General features: G+C 41.6%; 1 long non-coding RNA gene across 1 annotated transcript; it reads right to left on the minus strand.

The window, feature by feature from the left end:
- Positions 1-1,483: 1,483 nt before the first annotated feature.
- Positions 1,484-17,286, minus strand: LOC311303666. The gene is made up of 6 exons (XR_014629800.1): positions 17,193-17,286; positions 6,118-6,190; positions 5,529-5,619; positions 5,336-5,434; positions 4,994-5,117; positions 1,484-1,881 (listed from the first exon to the last, which is right to left on the minus strand). It is a non-coding gene; the product is annotated as an uncharacterized lncRNA (long non-coding RNA).
- Positions 17,287-18,805: the final 1,519 nt, after the last annotated feature.

The raw sequence follows: 18,805 nt of genomic DNA on the forward strand, positions 1-18,805 counted from the left end.
TGTAACGTGTAGCCTACATGATAATTCGGTAACACTTTACAATTAGATAAAAAAGTTTGTAGACAAACTTTAAGTTGTCTTGAAAAAGCCTTACCAGAAAGTTTGAAGTAGTTTTAAAAGCTTGAAGTTTGACGTAGCCTACACAAAAAAAAAAACATTTGAAATATGTAAACAATAAAGTACAATATACAATACTAGGCTATGTGCAATATAAAGTACAGAACATCTGCATTTCTTTCTTTCTTTCTTTCTTTCTTTCTTTCTTTCTTTCTTTCTTTCTTTCTGTTTTATTGCTTTAAACATAAATAGAATATTAAGCCAATTAAGCAAAAACCTGTCAATAAAGGTCTGCAAAAAAAAAACCTGGTATAACGCTTGGCATTCTGTCCCCATCACTTTTGAAAGGATGGCTACGCCCCTGGTTCTGTGTAAGAAAGATAGAGACTTGGTTGAAGATGTCTCATTCAAGTGTTTTAGCAATGAATGGAAGAAGGGATACCGGCGGTCTGTAATTTTCTTGATGTGCTGAATTTAGAGTGGGTTTCTTAAGCAGTGGGGTTACCCGAGCCTGCTTAAAGGCTGTGGGGGAAAAAGCATTACTCACACCTTATCATGTTGGAAATTGAAGTATTGAAGTACATTTCCTGAAGTACAAATGCAGTATGTCCAAATAAACCTCAGAACTGTTGTGCAACAATTTGTCCTCCCCTCCTCTCACTTATAACTGATGTCTGGAATGCTATGCAGGCTCCACAAATATTTTAAGCAGTAAGTGTTCAATTGACATTGCTTGTTGAGTTTTTGCACACTTAGGGGTGGTTTCCCCAATGACAGAGTATAAAACATGGAATGGACCGAGAAAAGCTTAAAATTGCATGGAACTGAGAAGCAAATCCAAGGAAAATAATGACAGCAGAAAAAGACTGCAATCAATAAAAATTACTGAAGAGAAAACTCTTTTAAAGCATATAGCAAATGAAAACTGCTCACATCAGCTGTGGAATCTATGAAGCCCCTAAAGGGACATAGTGAAGGAAAAAAATAATATGGGAGAAAAAAATATTGTCAATGCTTTTGTGTTCTCTGACAAAAGTTTTGCATTCCCCCAAGAAACTTTACAAAAATATTGTGAGCGCACGCAGTTTCCTACTCTACCCACCCCGAGCAGGATTCAAACCAGGGTCTCTCCAGCATGGAAGGCAGACATGCTAACAAAAACACTACACTGTAAAGAGGTTGCTGTAAATTTTACAGTAACTTACTGGCAGCTGGATGCCAGTAAGTTGCTGTAAAATGTTTTACAGTATTATTACTGTATTTTCACTTACAGTATACTGTACCATTTACTGTAATTGCATTTACAGTATTATTACCGTATTTTCATTTACAGTATTAGTATTGTTTTTTTGTTTTTTTTTCATCATTTAAATTTTCTTTTTTTAATTTATGTTTACCCCACCCCCCAAAAAAATCACAATAACTCACAAACATTTGTCCTTATAATATTCTTTTTAATCGTTGAACATTTTGTTTTAGAAGTACAAATTACAAATCTTGACATTTAGGAGCCACTAGCTGAAGAAAAAAAAAGGCAACATCTCCAAAGTCCACAGAATTAATCTCCTGGTGACCATTTGTATCTGTAGCATGGCAAAAACGTACACACACTGAAAAGCAAAACAGGCCTTAAAACAATAAAATACAGTCAAAGTCAGTGTTGTGTTGTTACATTTCAGTAATTTTGCCAGTCAAAGTTGACAAGCTCTCTGATGAGAAACACTGAGGGTTTCAGGCTGATGCTTTTCTTTGGACCTTTCCAGATTTCCATCTGATCTGTGCCTTTGGTGTTTGGTGCCATCAGGGTTGACTCTCAGAATGAACCTGCAAACACAAGCAGGGAAAAATATATAATTTTTTCAGACCGGTGTTGGCAGAATTTTCCCTAACCCTCAAACTTGATGCTGCATGTACTTTGGCGTTAATAAAAGCACTACATCTGATTCTGAATCCACCTACAGTAGTGGTGGGGGAAAAAAATCGATTCTGTTCAGTGTCGCGATATTTTGCACACGCAATTATATTGATACAGTAGCGCAAAGTATTCCAATAAAGGTTATAAGGCTGTGACGGTGGCAGTTTTTTTTTACCACTGCGGTGGTAATGGACCAACTACCTGCAGTGGTTGGGGGGTTATTATGAAAATTGAAATAAAAAAAATGTAGTTTATTCGAGCAAAAAAGTCTTTATTTGAGCAATTCCGTCAAAGAAGCAACACAAGTCAATATCACTATAAAGTGCCTTTGGTGTCCTCATCAGAATCGCTCAGTCATCATGAACATAATGCAAAATAATGAAATTCTGAGGTTGTATTATAAATGGCCAAACACTTACACACATACAAGAACAATGATACGTCTCTTGAAATGTGTTTTTCTGATTTTATACCATTTTCTTTGATTGGATGTGTGCGATTTTGGCATGTCCCACACGCTGCTCAGCTAAATTCAGTGAGTGTAAAAAGTGGTTAAATTACATAAAATTAAAATACTTTTTTAATGTACTTATTGTCCTCAGCAAGCTATTTAATAAAACAAGTCATTTTGATTATTTATATTTTATGTTCATAATAATATTAAGCAGTTTGCATGTGTCCCTGAAATTGCTGTCCACCCTGTCATTATGGGGTAAACTCCCCTTTAAGAAACCAACTGATGTACTCAGTGACATCCCCTCCCCCATTTGGTCTTTCTTCAGTGGATGTTAAAACATCTGCAACACACGAAGTAAGAATCTACACTTATATTTCCTAATTTTCATCATATTGTGTTTGTAGTTGCGTGTTGTCAAGCTTAACATGTCCACCCTGTCATTGTGAAATATTAGTTAATATAAAAACTTTTCAGAAATTCTAAATATACATTTTAAACAGTGCACAGTCAGCTTCAACAGTGAATCACTTTGCTTACTGCTGCACACCATGTGCTCATTAAATACTAACTTTAGCCAAAAAATGTCCACCCTGTTCCATGACAGGGTGGACATGGTTCATGACAGGGTGGACATTTGCAACTCCTGAAAATCAGCCTGAGCCAGGCCCCTCCTTCTTCTATATTGGTTAAGGGTTTCTTGAAGGTCCTGTTGTTTTTCTAATGTTCCACCGTTCTAGTTCCTCCATTAAAGCATTTGTCCACCCTGTCATGCCAAGTTCCACCCTGTCACTTTGTTGTCCACCCTGTCATTTTCAACTTTTATGATGAAAATTATCTAATTATTTTAACAAGTTAACAAAACCTTGTGTGTGGTTTCTTAATAAACAAATGAGGGCAGGTTAGTTTTGTTTTAAAGTTTGACTAAATATCTTTGTTGTTAGATTTTATTTAGAATAGAATGTGCAACTATCGCATATTTTATTGGGCAATACACATTTAAGCAGTAACTTCATTATTATCAAAATACTTTTACCATTAACTAAAATGTTTTGTTGGGAAAGGGACACATTCTCTTTCCTCAGATCTACATTTTATAATCACTATGCAATGAAAATGTATTTATTCTACTATGAGTTTGTCCATGACAGGGTGGACATATTTTATGGTTTGCTCGTATATTGTCAGCTTGCAGTTAATTTATAAAAAGTGCTGGAGCTTGACCAATATGCATTTCTAACAGCCTAATGTCTCCTTAATACAACACATATAAAGTTAAATGGAAAATCTCAGATTTTTTTTTGGAAATTGTGAAGTCTCAAAGGCACTTTATGGTGATTTTGAAAGCATTCAAATACATATCAGTAAATATTAGAAACTTACATAATAGAAAAGTTAAATCTATAAAAAAAAAAAAACTTTCGTTTAATACTTCCACACAAAGACACGTGATTCCACATGAAGCCATACCGCTCTGTGCTTTGAGAGGGATTACCCGAGGAGGAAAGAGACCATCGATCTATTTTCTGATATCTTCATGTTTTCTACTTGTTGTAAAAGGTATGAAAAGTGAATTTAATCTTCCACAAGGGCAAGACATTTAAGCTATGTTTGAAATTGCGCTGCCAAAGAGAGCGAAACTAAAAATCAAATAAACTTGACGCGCCGTACATGTCTAATAACAAGCAAAAACTGTGTTGAAATGAATCTGACGTGCAAGTAAAAATGTAGGCTATCTGTCCTACAACGTTTTTCTACTTTACCACAGTAAAGAATGTGAATGTAATAGGCCTAAATAAAAGCGAACCAAGGAAGAAACGTTTATAATCCCCTTCGAAAATCGAGACGTAAGTGAAGATTTTGGGAAAAAAACAAGGTATTACATGCAGGGATGAGTCACAATTTTTGGATATTCGATTAGTTTATTTAATTATAGAATTATAGTATATCGAATAGGTTGTGTAATTATTCTCTAAAATAAAATCTCCATGTTTTTGGTGCTAATGCGATGGTGACGCGTTCATATAATTACGTTCTGTAATAAGGCCCTGTGTCCTGAATGTTCAAGGACAAAGTTTTTGCACTAGCCTCCAGTAAATGTGTAGAAGATGTTCACAGATTTAATGTGACATTTGAAGTGAGTTGAGCAGTATTATTTTTTGTAATGTCTTTGATTAATATGGGGGACATGAATCGCAATATATCGCAGAATCGAATCGCAATACTTGCTGTATCGCAATGTTAGGAAGCGCAATAATATTGAATTGTGGCCCAAATATCGCAATACTATCGAATCATCAAATTTTTGCCAATTTCCACCCCTAACCTACAGGGATGGTATTACCCCATAATACATTACATTAAAATCATTAAAGCTTCATTCTTTTTCAATACATTCCTGTAGCTTAGATTTCCAGGGAATGGATAATTTAGATTAAACTTAATACAATGTAAGTTGCTTTGGATAAAAGTGACTTCCAAATGCATGCATGTAAATGTAATGTAATGTAAAAAAAAAAATATATATATATATATATATATATATATATATATATATATTGGTTTACCTGATTCTGCATTCGACAAAATAGACAGCTAATGCTGAAGAGTCGTCTGTTAGCAGTTGTAACTGGATGATGATTCTACCCTTCATTGTCAGCATCCATGTTTTTGCTTTGAGAACAGACTCTCCTGAAACAGACAAAGTCACAGCAGCCTTTTAGTGTTATAGTTTACAGAAAAAAAACTAAAATACAATAACAGAACTTATTACTAACAACAATAACATGTGGGGTGAAGATGAGGTAAGATATAATGTTGTATGGTGTTTATAGTTTTTAATCAATTAAACAACATTAAAAATATTAGTTAGCAAAACTTTGCTATATTGATAATGGTATATTGCTAACCCTTTCCTCCTCCTTCTCCTCTTCCTCCTCCAACGTCAACCCGTTCTGTGTATTAGTGGAGAGCGTCAGCAGTGATGTACAGTCCGGAGGGAATGGCCGCTGCAAATTTAAAAAATAAAGAACAGAAAAGAACATGTTTGCCTGCTTAACTAATGCATACTTCAGCTAATTTAGTTGATGTCATCTTACTCACCTGTAGATGTTATCACCATTACGAAGGCAATCACAAAAAAGACTCCAAAATACACCTCCGACATTTCAGACGACATAATTCAGACCACAAACTTGAAAATAAAACAAAAGATGAAATTAACAATGGTGTTGGATAAAGGGTTAGTTTACTCAAAATTGTAAATTCTGTCACCATTTACTCACCCTCAACTTGTTCATAACTTCCATTAAATTATTTAATGTGCTGTATACAAAAGAAGATATTTTAAAGAACATGAGCAACCAAACAGTTACTGGTCCCCATTGACATCCAAAGTATTTTTTCTATTATAGAAGTCCATGCGGACCAGCCACTATTTATTTTATGTTCAGACGAAAGAACTTCATGCAGGTTTAGAACACGTTGTGGGCGAGTAAATGATGACATACATAATTTTCTGTTTAAGGTGTAAGTACGTTACCCCTTTAACTTAGTTTTACTCAGTATTTACGTTGTACATCTGCCAAAAAGTTGTGAAAGAGGAGACAGAACATACCAAAGTTATTATGCTTCTCTGTTTAATAAGTTTACTTCGGCTAATTTAGGTGAAGTTGACCATAACGTTACATACCAGTTGATGTTATCACAATGAAAAGGCTCCAACACACTCCATCGTTGCAGATGGCATTATCCAGATCACAAACCTGAAAATAAATCATATAGGCCTACGTGAAAATATTGTTTAAAACGTACTCGGTTACTAACGTAACCTCGGTTCTCTCTAGAAGAGGGAACGAGTACTGCGTTTTTGTAAAAACGCTACGGGAAAAGTCTCTTTTCACGAAATACTGAAGCAAAAAATTATCCTTAATTTTCATAAATGTAAAACGCGTTGCGGCAGTGCTTAGCTATGGCGAGACGGCTTGCTCGCTCATTGGCTGCTCTGCAGCAACTGCATAAGCCTATCGAGCGAGGCCTGAGGTGACGTCAGGCCAATGAGGACGCTTCGCGCCCTCCTAGCCATTTCCCGCCGAGACGGGTGTGGCTAACCTCTATATAAGGAGCTCGAGAAGGCTTATTCACTTGATTTTCATCGCCGAAGCGAACCAGAGTGAACCGTACGCACGGCAGAGAACGCAGTACTCGTTCCCTCTTCTAGAGAGAACCGAGGTTACGTTAGTAACCGAGTACGTTCTCTTACGAGAGTCCTCTCGTACTGCGTTTTTGTAAAAACGCTACGGGAACCCCTTGTAAAACGCCGTGCGTGCTGGGATAAAGACACCGATCACTGGAAGCTAACCAGGTGTACAGTGCATAATCACCAGATAGACTCAAAGAGCCTGGGATTAAGGGAGGGGAACCTTAATTCCCTATATTGTAACGTCCGCAGACGTAAAACATGACCTCACAGAGAGGGTCTAGAGACAAGAGGGGATTCCTCTGTCCTTATATGGTTGCGTCAGCAGACGCGAATATGACATCACATAGACAGGGTGGGGGAACCTGAACTAAATGTGGGAAATGTGGGTCTTACACAGTTCTGCCCATAAGACAGTCGGCAGCGCGTTGCGCATGCGATTCCAGTGTTCTAGTTAGACAGCTGAATCAGCTATACCGATAGTAGCTTAGCCTGTAAGGCGGGAACCTCTAGGTTGTAAAACCTGATAAATGTAGACGGTGAGGCCCAGCCCGCCGCCGTACATATATCCTGTAAGGAAATCCCGCTGGACCAAGCCCACGAGGAGGCAACGCCCCTCGTGGAGTGCGCTCTAACTCCCAACGGGGACTGGAGGCCCTTGGTAGTATAAGCCAGCGCTATGGCGTCAACTATCCATCTGGATAAGCTCTGTTTCGACACAGCCATTCCCTTGGAACGTCCACTGAACGAGACAAAGAGCTGCTCAGTCTGTCTGAAGACAGCCGAGCGGGACACGTAAGCTCTTAGAGCCCGAATGGGGCAAAGAAAACTTGAGTCCCCTTCCTCACTTGATCCCGGCAGGGCAGACAGGGAGATAACCTGAGCCCGAAACGGTGTGTTGAGGGACTTTGGCACATAGCCATGCTTAGGTTTGAGTATGACTTTAGAGTCGTTAGGTCCAAACTCCAAGCACGCTGGGCTCACAGAGAGCGCGTGCAGGTCGCCTATGCGCTTCACCGAAGCGAGAGCCATCAAGAACACTGTTTTGAAAGACAAATGTTTGAGGCTAATAGATTGGATAGGCTCGAAAGGGGCACCTTTCATGGCCGCCAAAACCGTAGAAAGGTCCCACATAGGAACTGAAGGAGGTCTGGGTGGATTCAGTCTCCTAGCTCCCCTGAGGAAGCGGATGACTAAATCATTCTTTCCCAGTGACTGGCCCAGCGTTGAACCGGAGAACGCTGAAATAGCCGCCACATACACTTTGAGCGTGGAAGGGGATCTGCCCTTATCCAACAGCTCCTGTAGGAAGGAGAGAACCTCCGTCACCTCACAATCGAGAGGTGATAGGCTCCGAGCTGTACACCAGCCGGAGAAAACCGACCACTTCGAGGCATAAAGCCGCCGAGTTGACGGCGCCCTGGCCTGAGTGATGGTGTTTATCACTCCCTCTGCGAGGTCAACGGATAACCGTTGAGCGCCCACACGTGAAGGGACCACAGCTCCGGGTGTGGGTGCCAAATCGAGCCCCTGGCCTGCGAGAGGAGATCTCTCCTCCATGGCACTGGCCATGGAGCGATGTCTGCTAGCTGCATCAGGACTGGGAACCATGCCTGGTTCTTCCAGAGCGGTGCTACAAGCAGCACTGAGCATTTCGTTTCCTTGACCCGCTCTAACACCTGTGGCAGGAGGGAGACGGGGGGAAAGGCATAAAGCGGGCAGCGCGGCCACACGTGGGACAGCGCGCTGTCGTTTCTGGAAAAGAACACGGGGCAATGAGCGTTTTCGCGGGACGCGAATAGGTCCACTTCCGCTCTGCCGAATCTTTCCCACAACAGCAGAACTGTTTGCGGGTGTAGAGACCATTCGCCCAGGGGAATGTTGTTCCTGGACAGCCTGTCTGGGCCCACATTCTGGAGCCCAGGCACATGCACTGCTCTCAGCGAGCGCAAATTGTGCTGAGCCCATATTAGGAGGCGTTTCGCCAGCCTGTATAGGGCTGTGGATCTCAGACCGCCCTGGCGATTTATATAGGACACCACGGCCGTGTTGTCCGAACGGACTACGACGTGATGGTCCTTGATTTGGGGACAAAAACGCGTCAGCGCATTGTGCACTGCCAGCATCTCCAGGCAGTTGATGTGTTGGAGCTTTTCTCGTTTCGACCATAGGCCGAAGAACGGTCTGCCCTCGAGCAGCGCTCCCCATCCCGAGGTGGATGCGTCTGTCGACACCATCCTCACTCTCGAGGAAGTCCCCAGGCTTACACCTGATCGGTACCAGTCGCCCGCCAACCAAGGTATTAGGGCTGCCACACAGCTCTGATTGACCTTGAGACGTAACCGGCCGGACATCCACGCTCCGCGCGGAACTCGCGCTTTCAGCCAGAACTGCAGAGGGCGCATGCGGAGCAAGCCCAGCTGAAGAACCGGTGATGCTGAGGCCATGAGACCTAGCATCCTCTGAAACGTCCTGAGCGGGGTAGTCGCGCCGCAGCGGAAAGATCTCGCTGCGCGCTGAATGTGCAGCACGCGCTGTGGCGACAGCCGTGCTGTCATAGACTGTGAGTCCAGAATGGTACCCAGAAACGAAATCGTTTGACTGGGGTTCAGTGAACTCTTCGTCCAATTGACTGTGATACCAAGATTCTCGAGGTGATCGAGTAAAATGGCTCTGTGCTCCACGAGCTGTGATCGTGATTGAGCTAGGATCAGCCAGTCGTCCAAATAGTTCAGCACTCGCATGCCTCTGAGTCTGAGAGGAGCGAGCGCTGCGTCCATGCACTTCGTAAATGTACGAGGTGCCAGGGACAAGCCGAACGGCAGGACTGTATACTGGTATGTCTGACCCTCGAAGGCGAATCTCAAGTATTGCCTGTGATGTGACGCTATTTGTATTTGAAAATACGCGTCCTTCAGATCTATCGACATGAACCAGTCTCCTCGGCGAGCATGCGCGAGGATTTTCCTGGTCGTGAGCATTTTGAAACTGCGTTTCACTAATGCCTTGTTCAGCCGTCTTAGATCCAGTATGGGTCTGATACCACCGTCCTTTTTGGGGACTAGAAAGTATCTGCTGTATAGCCCCCCTTTGCTTTGAGCTAGGGGTACGTGCTCTATCGCCCCTTTGCTTATCAGTTTTGATATTTCGGCGCGAAGTAGGTGTGCTACTTCTAAATTCACCGAAGTTTCGACGCGCGCTGTGAAGCGGGGGGGGCGTCGACAAAACTGTAGCGAGAAGCCTCTCTTTATAATGCCTAGCACCCAGTCCGAAACCCCTGGGAGCGCTGCCCATGCTACTGCATGGTTGGCTAAGGGCTGGATGCGAAGCACGCTCTGTTCGTGTGACAGAGGTGCTTCGGGGTGCGATAACATAGGCGTTATGCCTGTGGCATTCGAGGCGGGGGGCGCGCTTATTACAGCGGGCAGAGCGCTCGTCCTCGACCTTACTACAGTGCTTAACTGTATGAGAAAGGTCTCATTCAGTTCATTGTCGGTTCTCGTCTATGTATCTCACAAACTCTCCATCATCCAAAGCGAGGCCTATTCCCGACTCTTTCTTTGACATTATATCAACGGCATCCAGTGTGCAGATGAGTGATTTTTTCGGATATTCTCAACTACTGCCACTGTGCAAGGATTACCTCTTTTAAGAAGAAAGACATTCAGGAAGGAATATGCCGCCTAAGAAAAATCCAATCCTACCTGACGAGGTGGAGGAGATCAAGAAATCTCTGGACTATTTGTCGGCGGAGATTTCAACCGTAGCAGCGCAACAGAAGAAAATCATTGATCTGATGGGGGAAATACAAATGCTAAAAAGGCAAAGCTTGGAGAAGGACCGAAAGATCGCTATTCTGGAGAATCGAGTTGCTGACCTCGAGCAATACTCCAGAATTAACGATGTGGTTATCAGCGGCCTGAGAACCAAACACCGGAACTATGCAAGGGTGGCTGCAGACGCTGGGCACACTTCTGCCGGAATGAGTGAAGCTTCCGAGGAGGAGAAGGAGTCGCTGGAACAACAGGTGATTTGCTTTTTGGACAGCAAAGGCATTCATGTTGACAGCGGGGACATTGAGGCTTGTCATACTTTGCCAAGCAAAAACAAAACGGCCACTCCACTGGTAATAATCCGGTTCACGAACAGAAAGAAAAAGTCAGCACTCCTCAGACAGGGAAGGAAATTAAAAGGCACCGAAGTTTACATCAACGAACACCTCACCAAGAAAAATGCTGACATCGCTAGAAAAGCGCGCATACTCCGAAAACAAAACAAGATCCAGGCAACATGGGCAAGAAATTGTAAAATATTTATTAAACTACATGGGTCGACACCTGAGGCAGCGAAAGTGCTTCTCATCAATGACATCACCGAGCTGGATAAGTTTGAAGAAGGAATGAATCGAGAGCAACACAGTCCTACATAAGGTAACTGACTACAAACTGAATTGAACTTATCAAACACAATGACCATGACAAACTCGGACAGAAACTTATGTGCTATATATGAACAATTGAACTTGGAAACTTTCAAATATACAGAACATAAACCTCATGATATTGAAAATGACATTGATCCAGATAATAATTTTTACATTGGTACTCATAGCCAGTGTGAATATTATACAGTTGAGCAGTTCAAAAAACACATAAAAATGGATGACACAATATCGATTATACATTTTAATAGTAGGAGCCTTATCGCAAACCTTTCAAAAATCAAACAGTGCCTAAAACAAGTGGAAAATAAATTCACAGCAATAGCAATAACAGAGACTTGGCTCACGGAAGAACATCATGATTTGGTTGAGATTGAGGGATACGAACTGTTTATCATCAACAGGAAACAATCAAAAGGTGGGGGGGTTGCATTATATATTGACCAAAGATATCAATGTAAAATAGTTAATAAAATGTCCTTTGTTTTAGATACAATTATGGAATGCATCACAGTACAAATTGAAATGGAAAAATCTAAAAACATTTTAATTAGCTGCATTTATAGGAAACCGGGATCAAATATTGATATGTTTAATGGAAAAATAACAGAAATATTTAGTAATAGCAATAACAAAATGCTTTTTATCTGCGGGGACTTCAATATTGACTTGCTCAACCCACAAGAACACAACAAAACTACAGAGTTCATTAATTTGATGTATAGTACCGGTTTGTATCCCTCAATCACTCGACCAACCAGAATTACAATAAATAGTGCTACATTAATTGATAACATATTTACCAACGTCATTGACTATAAAATTGAAAGTGGACTAATAATAAACGACATCAGTGACCATCTGCCAGTTTTTGCAAACATACATAGCTACACCAGGACCAGGAAAGACAATAAAATATACACAATTACCCGACACAGAACCCAAGAAAACATCAATTTATTCAAAGAGGATTTAATGAAACAAGACTGGGGCAAAGTGTACGTAGATAACGTGAATGAAGCCTATGATTCATTTTTGACTGTTGTAACATCACTTTATGAAAAAAATTGCCCTGTAGTAAAGAAAGAAGTAAAACCGAAATCTGATGAAAAACCCTGGCTAACTAATGGAATATTAAATGCATGTAAGAAGAAAAATGTATTATATAAAGATTTCTTAAAGAAGAGGACAAAAGAAGCAGAAAATAAATATAAGATATATAAAAACAAACTAACCAGAATCATGAGAAGCAATAAAAAGAATTATTATAGTAAACTACTGGAGGACAACAGAAGCAATATAAGAAACACTTGGAAAGTGCTGAATGAAATTATCAAGAATAAAAAAGGCAAAACAGGAGACACTAACTATTTTCTGACAAGAAACAATATAGAAGTTAAGGACATGACCTTAGCTGCAAATGAATTTAATGATTTTTTTGTTGGAGTTGGTCCAGGTTTGGCTGAGGGGTTTGCAGAGACTGGCAGTATAAATGATGTGCTAAGCAAGAATGTAAATATTAATGAATCTATGTTTGTTAGGGAAACTGATGAAAAAGAAATTATAGAGACTGTTAAAACATTTAAGAGTAAAAAGTCAACTGACTGGAATGGTATTGACATGTTCATCATAAAAAGTATTATTGGTTGTGTTGTTAAACCTCTAATGCATGTATGTAATCAATCTCTGAAAACTGGAGTCTTTCCAGAAAAAATGAAAATGGCAAAAGTGATACCAATATATAAGGCTGGTGAAAAACATACACTTTCAAACTACAGACCTGTTTCACTGCTCTCCCAATTTTCAAAAATATTAGAAAAAATATTCTCTAAAAGGCTCGATAACTTCATTATTAAACATAATATACTGTGTGATCAGCAATATGGTTTCAGGACTAATAGGACAACTTCACATGCACTTATCCAATTTGTGGAAGAAATAACAACAGCAATAGAACAAAAAAAATATGCAGTAGGGATATTCTTGGATCTTAAGAAAGCATTTGATACAGTAGACCACAATTTCTTGATTATGAAATTGCACAACTATGGAATTAGAGGGACTGCACTTTCCTGGTTAAATAGCTATTTACATAATCGACAACAATATGTTGAATTGCAAAACCATATTTCACAGTCAAAGAAAATTACCTGTGGGGTACCCCAGGGGTCAGTGTTGGGACCATTGTTGTTTAACTTGTATATTAATAATGTATGGGAGGTGTCAAAAACACTGAAAACCATTTTATTTGCTGATGATACTAATTTAATCTGTTCTGGGGAAAATCTGGAGCAACTCTTGGATAAAGTGGAAAATGAATTACAAAAGATGAAGAGCTGGTGTGATGCAAATAAACTAACATTGAACTTAAGTAAAACTAAATTTATAATTTTTGGTAATCGTGCCACAACTTTAAACAAAAAGCTTATGATAAATGATATTGAAATAGAAAGAGTTAAAGAACTGAAATTTCTAGGAGTAATAATCGATGGAAAATTATGTTGGAAGCCACATATACATTATATTAAGGCTAAAATATCCAAATCAATTGCTATATTGTATAAAATCAATTACTTATTAAATCAACAAACATTGTACATGTTGTATTGTTCCTTCATACTTCCATACATTACTTACTGTCTGGAGGTATGGGGAAACACTTACAAAACCAACACTGAACCAATATTTATCCTACAAAAGAGAGCCTTAAGAATTGTAAATAAAACCACCTATAGAGCACCAACTACTCCACTATTTATTAAGTTAAAAGCACTAAAATTCAGAGATATTGTTGACTTCAAAACTGCACAAATTATGTATAAAGTAAATAATCACCAGCTATCGAACAGTATACAAGGGTTGTTTCAAATGAGAGAGAGCAAATATCACTTAAGAGGAATATTTGTATTGAAAAAGAAACTTATAAGAACAAATTCTAAATATCACTGCATCACAAACAAAGGAGTTAATGTATGGAACAGCTGCAGTGAAGAGATGAAATCAAGTTTGACAATGAGTAATTTTAAAAGACTATTTAAACTAAATATATTAAACAAATATGAAAAGGACTTAAGGTGATAGTATAGTATACAGGTTCATTGGTCTATATATTAAGTCTAGTATGGAGAAGTTATTATTTGATTTGATAGATGGCAATGAAGAAGATAGATGAAAAAAAATTTTTTAAAAAAAAAGGGAATGTGTGCATATGCAGATATGTATGCATCGGTATCTATGTGAATGCATGGGTTTATGTGTATAAGAGGTAGGTAGATGTATACGGTGTATGTAAAGATGTATGTATAAGAGAAGCATCAAATTGTTTTGTACTTAACTAAAGGATAAAGAAAAAAGAAATGGGGTAGGACCTGAAAAGTTTGTTATGAACTTCTTCCTACTCCTTTTGAACATGGGAATTTCTAATTTGAATTATTTACAATAATTTTGGAAGATTGTGCTGAGAAGTACATGACTTTATTTGGCTGTTATTTTAATTTTAATTGTATATATGTATTCATGTTTGTATATTTTTTTATTTTTTTACATGTTCAAATAAACTACTAAACAAACAAACTGAGTGAGGGAGGGCTGAGCGAGTTTCGCGGGACTCATGTCTGCGGGTAAATGTGGGCGGGACGCGGGCACATTCACTGCTTTGGACGCGCTGTCTGCCTGAGCAGAGCGAGCGCACACAGGTCTCGTTTTTACAGAGAGCCTGTGGTCCGTGAGACATAGTGTGTGTGGGCACTGGGAAGTGGACACTTTCACTACATTTGAAGCGCAATCGATCTGAGTCGATTTTATGTGCGCGAGCCCTAAGTGTAGGGCTGTGCTTATGTGTAGGGATGGGCACTGAGGAGTGGGCATCGACACTACGTTTATAGCACCATCGGCCGTGGCCGGGACACCAGAAAATACACTCTTTTCGGGATATATCTGGGTAGCCGTGAAAACGGCTTTTGTGTGCAGGCAAGCGGGCAACTGTGCGGGCTTGCGTCTTGCAGAAAACGCTGGGGCAGTCGCAAGTCTTGGGACTGAAACAGCGGCGCGCTTGGGTGAGAGACCGGCCGCAGCGGGACTCACACACCTGCGCTTTCCTAGGAGTGCTAGGACTTCTTCGGGGCTTCCGGCTTTACCACAATCCTCGGCCGCGGCCCGCGCTGAGCGGGGCGTCGGCTAGTAGAGCGAGAGCGGGACCGAGAGCTGTGCTGCTGTCGCTGCTGTGAAGATGTGGCCGAAGGCGGGGGCTGAGGCTGAGAACTCCGCGGAGTCTGTTTCTCACGACTCGCTGCAGAACCGGAGCGCTTCGGAAGGAAGTGCTTGAAGGCTTGAGACGCTTTCTGGGCTTCGGTAAATCTCTCCACGAACTCGGAGAGAGAAGAACCGAAAAGGCCAGCGGAAGACAGCGGGGCGTCGAGGAACGCGTTGCGCTCGGAATCAGCCATCTCCGTGAGCGTAAGCCATAGGTGTCTCTCAGCAACAGTGGCGGAAGCCATACATCGTCCCATGGCTTGTGCAGCAGACTTGGTAGCGCGGAGAGTTAGGTCCGAAGCGCTCCTTAAATCCGCGATGCAGATAGCTTCAGGTCCTATCTCATCCAACTTACGGAGGAGATCACCCTGGAATATCTGCAGCGTAGCCATGGTGTGTAGCGCTGACGCAGCCTGCCCAGCGGCGGAGAAGATTCGCGCGAGCAGCGTCGACGTCATGCGGCAGGCTTTGGAAGGCAACACCGGTTTAGTCCGCCGTCCAGCAGAGGGCGGGCAAAGGTGGGTTGCTATCGCCTGTTCCACCGGCGGAAGTGAAAGGTAGCCTCGGTCTTTTGCATTATCCAAGGAGGAAAATGCAGGCGACACAGACGAGCGCGTTCGCGCAGAGTAGGGCGCATTCCAAGCTTTCGCCACTTCTTCATGAAGCTCAGGAAGAAAGGGGGCGGGCTTAGATTCCGGAGAAGTGCGCTCACCAGGGAGGAAGCTACCATCTAGCCGGGTACGAGAGGGGAGTTCCGGTGCAGACCACTCGAGGCCGAGGCTCGCCGCGGCCAGCGCGAGTACTCGCATGAGCTCCTTCTCGATGTTGGCTCTCGTAGTGGGCTTGCGGGCAGGAGGCGCGAGGTCCTCAGAGCTCGCCCAGTCCTCGCTGCCTGAAGCTAACAGAGAGCAGGAATCCTTCTCCCCCGACGCGGCCTCGGAAACGACTTCCTCTGATGAAGCGGCGGCAGACTGCGGGCGCTGAGCATCAGGAAGAAGAACAGGAGAAGCCGGTGAAGCAGGCGGGCGAACCGGCGAGCTTGGTCGGGTTGGAGCGGGTTCCGGGACCCGCTGCGAGCGGCGCTTCTTGCGGCGCGGCAGCGCGGCGGGGCATGCAGACTCTGAGAAGGAAGCCAGGCGAGTCCGCAGAGTCACCATCGGCAAAAGCTCGCAGTGAGGGCAGCCGCCGTCAGCGAGCGCGAGCGCTGCATGGTCCTCTCCCAAACAGGAAACACAGATGACGTGGCGGTCTCCCTGGGAGAGTGGGGCTCGGCACGAGCCACATGAAGGCATCTTTAAAAAGACGCAGCTCTTTTAGGGGTGAGTGTCGCGGGGCGAACACACACACACACACACAAGAACAGTAATAAAGGAAAGGATATAGCGCCGGAAAGCGCAGCAGGTACGGCTGTAGAAGGCGGCGTTGCCAGCAGCTTCAAGTGGCTCGTCCCGCTGAAGTGCTTGCCTCAAACGACGCTTGCTTCCTCGTGATCCAGCGATGTGAGAGCTTCGCTGAAGAGATGAAAAATCAAGTGAATAAGCCTTCTCGAGCTCCTTATATAGAGGTTAGCCACACCCGTCTCGGCGGGAAATGGCTAGGAGGGCGCGAAGCGTCCTCATTGGCCTGACGTCACCTCAGGCCTCGCTCGATAGGCTTATGCAGTTGCTGCAGAGCAGCCAATGAGCGAGCAAGCCGTCTCGCCATAGCTAAGCACTGCCGCAACGCGTTTTACATTTATGAAAATTAAGGATAATTTTTTGCTTCAGTATTTCGTGAAAAGAGACTTTTCCCGTAGCGTTTTTACAAAAACGCAGTACGAGAGGACTCTCGTAAGAGAACCCGCACTTTAACAAGGGTTTCGTCTATCTCACTTTACCTCAGTATTTCACGTTGAGTTCGCTGTTAGCTCGGTTAACGTTACTGACGACTAGCTCCGCCCGCCTGATGAGCTAACTTGCGTTAAAGAGGCAGAGGAACACACAACCATTATTTTTTATAGTTTTAACTAAAGAATATTTCGGCTAATATAGGTGAACTTAACTTACTCACCAGTTAATATTATCACCGTGACAGCGACCCGGCCGACAGTCAGGAAAAAAGACAGTAGCCTAATAAAGGCACCAAAAAACCACTCTGACGACAGTCAGGACAAAAAGGCACTAAAACCATTCAGACGAAAACCAAACGATACATCATGTTAGTTTGCTGTTAACATAAGTAAAAACATTTGAAAATGTTTGTTTTACATAAAATAGAAATTATATACTAACCTTTTTGGTGAGTTACATGATCTTTTGTCCGTGCATTAACTGCCACTTCACCCCTCAAAAAAACACTTGAAAAGAAATCCCTCTTGCCATTGGTCAGTTTTTCGCGGGCAAGTTCACTACTGTAAATTGATTTACAGTAGTGAAGAATTACAGTAGTGACCCTATATTTTCCCATAATCCTTTGCTGTTTACAGTAACATACTGTATACATATTTTACAGTATCTTACTGTACATATTACAGTAAAATACTGTTCAAATTACAGAAATCCGTTACAGTGTAGTTCATAGGGTCAGTTGCTAATGCGCCTCTTGAAGCCAGGAAAGTGAAGTTTACACGCACAGCTCTTACTAGCTTGCCTCTGTTACATACATAGGTCTACATACATACATACACACACACACACACACACACACACACACATATCTACATTACATACATATACATATGTGTCTGTGTGTGTGTGTGTGTATATATATATATATATATATATATATATATATATATCAGAAATGTGAGCATAGTATGAAGTAATCCAGTGACTCCAGTTGTTAACCTCCATTTTATGAAGTGTTGCGAGTGCTTTGTGCAAAAAAACAATTTGACGCAAAAGAGCAGATGTTGTTACGTGAACGCGCATCAGAGATTACTACTTTGTAAGTTAAGTATAGTAAATTATGTAAGCACTCGATTTTATGAAGTGTCGGTTCATGCTGGAATACTTTAATGCTGTCTTTATGGGGTTTGAAAGTTGTAATTGCATAGGCTGCCAATGGAGGGACAGAAAGCGCAGATTTCTTCAAAAAGATCTTCATTTGTGGTCTGAAGATTAACGAAAGTCTTACAGGTTTGCAACGACATGAGGGTGAGAAATTAATGACAGAATTAAAATTTTTGGATGAACAGAAGATAAGCTCAAACAACAGAATGTGTGGCATAATGTTGATTATAGCATTTTATTTTTAATCCTGTACTTTAAAAAAAAAAAGTCTCTTTTTAACCCCTAAAGGGTTACAATGAGTTTCAACAGGAGTCTAACTGATGTTTATTTTATTTTTTTGTACCAAAATGCCACAAAATCTGTATTTGACCTTAATTTCTATTGAAAGTTAATATTCTACTCAGAATATGACTTAAATTGGCTTTTTAAAAACGTTTTAGTTATTTTGTGATACTATGTAATTTTTGCAAGATTTTAACAGTTGAAAGAAAATGTTATT

This window comes from Rutilus rutilus, assembly GCF_951802725.1.
Source record: "Rutilus rutilus genome assembly, chromosome: 1".
Classification (NCBI taxonomy): Eukaryota; Metazoa; Chordata; class Actinopteri; order Cypriniformes; family Leuciscidae; genus Rutilus; species Rutilus rutilus.